The sequence below is a fragment of the Octodon degus genome, unplaced genomic scaffold (genome assembly GCF_000260255.1).
Source record: "Octodon degus isolate 3935 unplaced genomic scaffold, OctDeg1.0 scaffold00010, whole genome shotgun sequence".
Classification (NCBI taxonomy): domain Eukaryota; kingdom Metazoa; phylum Chordata; class Mammalia; order Rodentia; family Octodontidae; genus Octodon; species Octodon degus.
This window is the reverse complement of record NW_004524586.1, coordinates 12,176,865-12,184,040: the sequence shown is the minus strand read 5'-3', so window position 1 is coordinate 12,184,040 and position 7,176 is coordinate 12,176,865.

Sequence of the window (7,176 nt, the reverse complement as noted above, 5' to 3'; positions counted from 1 at the left end):
ATGTTGGGCCAAGTCCCCTCTCCTACATCCTGGGTTATCATGTCTTGGCTGAGCCAATTGAAACAAGGCACTTCTTTTACATCACTTAATTTTCGCTCATGTATCCTTTCATTGGTTTGCTAATGATCTACCATCTTTCCTGTCTCCTTCCCTACTTCTTCACTTCTTTCCCTGTTACCCCCCCCAACCCTGATCTTCCTATTTGTACCTCTTTCCTTCATGTGGGAGCTGAGTAATGAGGTACATGGAGATTGGGAGGCCTCAAACAGCTCCAAGTGTGACTATGGGGTAGATAAGGACTGGCTTTATAAGTCTGTAGTTCAAGAGCTTTGATAGAGTACATTTGGAGCCTCTATCAGCTTCTTAGTTCCCTCTCTTGAGCAGCCCCTATTCAAGGACTGGAAGTGGTCTCCCAATTTTCTCTTTTTCTTTAAATGCATTTTTCATTATAGCCTCTATGGTGCCAAACCACTTTGGAAGTGGTCCTGGCACAATTAAACCTGCTAGTAATTCAATATTTAAAATTGCTAAGAGGAAGGAGCTTGCGCAAAGGTCCTGTACTAATGCCAGCTGCTGTGAAGTAGAGCTGATCTTATGGCCAGCTACACTTTCTGTGGCAATACTTTCCACGGATATATCAGGCTCATACAATGTTAATGACTCTAACAATCACTCCTGCCATGTCCCTACACCCCTCAGTAGCAGGGGACCCTCCCTTTGTTTCTCTTCCTTCTGCTAGGAGGCATGCACAGTACACCATGGTGACAGACTGAATGCTTCATGCAGGTGAAAGACATACCACCTTCAAAGCTGGCCCACTGGGAAGGGCTCCTGTTGTCTGCCTGGCCTTCACCAACAGAGTGCCCAAGGCCCAGAAGGAATCCCAGTGCTGTCACAAAATGGGTGACAGAGGTGAGGCTGTGTGTTCAGTCACTTTCAATTCAAATTCATAATTCAGTGGCAGTCACCACCTGGGGATCTTCAGGCACTTTCCCAAATTTACATCTCACGATTCTTAATTATGAATATTGTCACAATCCTACCTTTACTAGGGTCACGGAAAGTATCTCCAGGGAAATGACTGATGGGGAATCAGAGCCTCAGCAATGTGAATATCAGGATACTAGAAGGAAAGCCTCCATCAGATGTTCCCACTGAGACTAGAGTGACAAAGTGAGCATCAGGCAGTGTCCCGTCCTCTCAGAGCGTTCTCAGGGTGGCTGAGCAGAAAGCCGAGGGGGTGCCAATACAGAAGAAACAGAAATAATGGCAGAGACCACAGGAATGATCAAGAGGTCCCTCCTCTCTGGTCTGGAGTTGGTTGTGTTCATTCCCTTCCTCGCTGCTCCACCATCCTCTCTCCACACATTTGGAATAGTCTACTTCAGAACACAATGGCATAAAAGCACACACATAAAACTTTGTCTTCCCAGGAGGGAGTCCAGCATTAAATAGAAGTTATTTGACAGTGAATTTTTTTTTTATCTTCCAAGACCCAGTAAGGGCCTGACTTTTAGGCTCCCACACCAGGCCAGCAAGGCCTGGCTGCTAGTCTCCCTGGACTGTGTACCATGCACACTTGATTTTGGTCTTGTGCAAACTCTGAGGACTAAGCCCATAATACCGGAACTCTGGGCAGACACACCCAATCCATGGTCCCATCTACTGCAGTGCAGCACTTTATCTCAAGACACCAGTGGGTGAAACAATAGGCATTTGTTATCCCATGGTTTTGTTTAGGCATTTGGGGTATTGAGCTGGGCAATTCTAATTTGAGGTCTTTCATTGAATTGGGTCAGGGAGTCTGTAGGGGCTGTGATTTCAGCTGAGGCTCAGTTGGGAAGTATTTTTTTTTTTTAAATCCCTTATTCCTACAACAGTCAGAGCAAAGAATATGGGTGGAGGGAGAGGTGAGCAACTAAGATACAGTCTCTTACAGAGTTCTTCCTCTGTTCTGCTCTGCAGGAACTGCCTTTATCTTGCTTTCTTACTTCTAGTTGGCTTGGGTAAGGGTAGCCCTGTAGAAAGAGGAGGGTACCACAAGATACTCCAGGCATATCCCCTCCTCTACTCTTCAGGGAACTTCTAGAAATGATTTCACCTCCTTCATGGCTCCAGCCCCTTTACCACAGTCCCAATAAGTGGGTTCTCCAGGGGGCGCCACTTGAAACCATGGCTTATAGTGTCAGCTAACATGGACCCTTCAAGGCCAGTAACTGACTTTCATTTTTTTTTTGGCGGAACCAGGGATTTGAACTCAGACCTTTAGTAACTGACTTTCTACACTGCTATGCTCTGGTAATTTGTTATTCCTTTTCCATAATTCATCACTCATGCAGCAACTATAGCTATTAAAAGTTCTTAGAAACCCTAGCATGTTGCTGCTGGAGTCCAACAGACCATATTCTACAGACACCCCACTCTATCCTTCATCTGTCTTGGGTAGAGTCAAAGATGAGCAGATTGAAGAAGAAAATTAGGATACTTATGGTACATAGGACTTAATAATACAAAATCACATTTTCTTTTTTTTTCTAGGAGGGTAATTTTGTGTAGAGAACAATAAGATTACCCCTTGCCTTACAATGGGGTTACATCCAGATAAACCAAGCACAAGTTGAAATGTACTCAACACACCTTCTCTCTCAAATATCAGATTTTAGCACACACTATGGAGTGTTTTCTGTTTTTCCCTGTGACAGTTCAACTGACCAAGAGTCATTACTACCTGATACAGCTCTAGGGGACCATGCTACATGTCATTATCCCAGAAAAATATCGCAATTTGAAAAGCACAGGGACAGTGTATATGTCACTTTGAAAAATTGTTGAAAAACTGTCACTTTAAACTTATGGATGGACTGTATGTATGATATGTATGAATAATTAATATTTTATCCCCTAATGTTAGAGTTATAGGAAATGCTTAAGGATATGGTGTGGCATCAGCCTGGTATTGTATGATGTCGAAGCCTATGTTTGTTCCTCGCACCATGCAGCCTCAGCACTGCCCTCCAGAGTAATACGGAGCTGTGCACAACTGCCCTGTGCCCTTGGCCAGGTGGGTGAAGGGAGACAGTTTATGGCAAGCAGTGAAGCTCCCCGTTTTTGAAATCCAGCAATATCCAATGGAATTCTTCTCTGCCATTTGCCAGTAGTATGTTCCTTTCTTAATAGGGCAAAAAGCAAAACCAACTTCTGCATCAGGAGAGGGCTTCTCAACTGTGAAATGTCCTCAGAGAATGAAGACATAATGACTTTTGTCTGTGTGGCAGGCACAAGTTTCTTGCACTAATAAAATTTAATTTAAAATAGTAAACTCATGCCTTCCTGTGACACATATATAGGCATTACATAATTATAGAACAAATGGCTTTTGCCAAGAGGTCGTGAAAGGCAGTGATTTACCTCACAGGCTCCTGAGGATGCACAACGCTTCCCACTCCTCATTAAAATGTGGCCATCTATACAAATCATGTTGCAATGCAGGCAGCCACCTTTTCCCTCTAATGCTGATTATCAGTGCAGGCAGGAAATGCTCCAGTTTCATCCATTTGACAGATGAGAGATTCTGTTGGACAGGTTTCTGCTGTGATAGACAGAAGCAATATCTTCAGCTACACGGGGTACAACCATTTAGATTTCTATAAAGGCAATGCTCGGGAAGCAAAATACTTCACGCCTCAAAAGATTCACGGTGAATATTTACTCATCACCTGTAGCTAATACAGCAATATTCATTAAGTGTCAAGCAGTGTTTTAAGTCCCTTCAAGATATTTTTTTTCCTTTTCCTTATATTTCTTTATCTCCGCTGTTTCACCCATTCCATTCTTTGTTAGAAAAGTATAAACATCACTGCCACTAACAGGGCAATGTTTTCTCATTCTATGGGCAAATAGTCGGATGATACTTAAGACTAAAAGCTCTACTGCACCTCTCCTCTGTGGTGAAAGCATAACTTAGAAAATTCCCTTTGGATCCTCCCAAGAGAAGGATAACATTCCTAATGCCTTCCTGTGTCTAATATTTTATCTATGATCCCTTTTAATCTTTGCCTGTGGGGATCCCAGCATCCCCAAACCACAAACTTTGCATTGTCAGGGCTGAATCTATACGATCTCCCAAGCTGATCTGCTCTATCTGATCCTTGGACTGGCCTATCGCCCAGGAGCACATACTGTTCTTGAGATAGTTTTCACTTGCCTTTCTTATCTCAAATTCACTCAGTGACTAAGCATTAAGTATTACAACTCCAGATTTTTTTCTTTTTTTGCTTCTCCTATCTATGAATTTATTTTTTCCCTACTTTTAAAAGAGAACATAAAGTAGTATTAAAACAAAAAAATTACATTGATACAGAATTTCACTTAACAATATAATATGAATTTCACAGTATTTGTTGTAATGCATAGTGCTGCCTTCCAATTAGTTGTTCATATTACTAGATATATGCATGTAAAATTAGAAGAGAGAAAAAAGAAAGAAAATATATATGAAAATAAAAAGATAAAAAGATCAAGGAATTGAAAAAAACGAGAAAATACAAACTAAAGCACCCACAGCTCCTTTCCGTAGCCCAGCAGAAATGCACAATACCCTGCTTAAGTGCACAGATGTATCTCCCTCACTACTTTTCCTGTCCTTCTCAACTCAGTAATTTCTTCCTTTTGAATGCATACAGTTAGAGCTGCAGAGTTCCTGAGCTCACCTGTTGGAATTGTTCTTTTTTTGTTTATTTCCATTTATATAATTGGTACGGGGTCTCACTATGCAGCTCAGACTCATAGTATCCTCCTGATTTCAGCCTCCCCAGTGCTGGGATTACAGAAGTGTGTCACCATGCCTGGACTCGTTCACTGGCTCAGTATGCCCCATGGATGGGGCTGGCATGGTATGTGGGACTGGGGATTGAACCCTGGTTCCTGCATTTGCCAAAGCAAGTACTTAGTCCACTGAGCTATCTTGCTAGCTCTCTGGAATCATACTTAATATTCTCCCTTTCTTCTCATATTTCTCATCAGATCTGCTATTGGTCTTAGGTTAGAAACAGATGATCAAAGGGCAGGCAAAGTCTTCACACCTTAGACCAGATCCCATTCATTCTTATGTTGACCCAACTATTCAGAAACCCATAGCATTCTACATTTCAATCTTAATTGTTTTGTTTTTACAAATTTTAAGTTTTTGCCCTCAGGTACATTTGTGAATCATACACCTCAATGGACAATAGTCCTCAATAATTTTTACTTTTTTCATATTTTATGTCATAACACTTTGTTTTTTCTCTTCTGGCTTCATTCTCATTCACAATCCTTTGTTCTTGACAGGAGAATACTGATGTGTTTAGCATATATCATTAGATTTAAACATGCTCTTTATGTAAGTTTGAGCCTTTGAATACATACCTAGCTAATGTATACTAGACTGAATTATAGGTCTGTGTATTTTACTTTTTCCATCAATGTTGTATTTTTTCAAAAAAAATAATGTTTGCATTTGTTTATCTAGTTTTGGAATGTCCTAGAAGGAAATGTTTTCCATACCTAACTTTTAAAAGTTTCTCTCACTGCAAGATTTGGGGCAAATTACCTTGTCTGGCATTAGTAGCAATGAAGTATTGACTTACTAATTATTTGTTAGGGTTGGTGATTCTGTTTTGGTTTTAATTCCCAGAGATTTTTCAGGTACTTTGTTTTAACAAAAATTATGAATTTATTAGTTGAATTCTTAGAAAGTCATCCCAAAATGACCTGAGATATTTTACTATGATAGTATGATATCATCTCTGCATAGCTATTTTATGTGCAGCTTTTTAATTTTGTGCTTTATTTAGTCACAGCCTATATCTTCCCAAAGGTTTATGTACATTATTCTTTTAGTAAATAACCATGAGAACTTTTTATTATGCAAGGTTATTTATTTATTTATTTATTTATTTATTTTGTATTTTTGAGACAGCGTGTCATGCAGTTCAGGCTGGCCTTGAACTCATTCTGTAGCCTAAGCTGGCCTCAAACTCCCAGAAATCTCTTGGCTCAGCCCCCAAAGTGCTGGGATTACAGGCATGTACCACTAGGGCCATCTAGAGAAGTTTTCAAATGTACAAAATAGAAAATGTATGAGATGTACAAATGTACAAAAATAGAAATTGTAGTACACTGGATCCCAAATCCTTTAAGAAATAGTGAGTCACACCTCCAGCCAACTCCAAGACTTAACTTGAGTCACTATCTGCATTATATGATTTTTGTCCTTCAGTCTGTCAAAGAAGCAATCGTTGACTTTGCATATTCTTATGACTTTAGGTCTTATATTTCATTGTCTTATGTCCTTACATTGAACATTAATTTCCACATTTTTCTGTTTAGTTTATTTATATTGTTTTCCTAGATTTTTGAGTTGAACACAACTGTTTGATTTTGATAACCCTCGTTTCCTGTTAAATAATAGTTGCAACAATTATCAATTCACAGCCAATCAAGTCTCTTCTATACAACATAGGTCACATATTATAATGGTGCAAATGTTTATGCTTCTAATATCTTCTGGCTCTACTTCTTTTATGAATATATAGCTTCCCTTATCGGTTACTAATGTCTCACCTCAAATGGTGTCTGACTTTAGACTAAAAACGTTATCCTACTTTGACCTGGGTTAGTATTTCCAAAAATAGTTTGCCTTTTTGCTACAAACTTTATTCTCGTTTGCTCCAAATTTATTTCTCATGAGAAAACTATTTCATACTTAGTTTTTCCTCATGGTAGAGAAATGTGACATATTTATTGTTAACATGACTCTTCTTATGACTTATTTCTTTTATCTTATTTCACATGTCTTATCTGCCATATTTTCCCTTATTTTGTTACTTTCCATTAAATAAACTAAATTTTCTTGCACTTATTTAAAATATATATTATACATTTTTAAATAAAATGAACGTATTAATTTTATACATTAAGCCATTGCATCCAAATTATGTTCTTTTAAATTCATTGAGCATAACATTTTCATATTTCCCCTAAGAAAATGATCTCTGGAGAACACTCAAGTCTTCCTTCCCTTCTGCTATGGTTTAGATTTTTTTTTTATTTTTTATTTTTTATTTATTTTTTTTTTTGAAGGAAGGAAAGGTTTATTTAGCTCACAGTTACTGGAGGTTTCAGTCCCTACTCAGC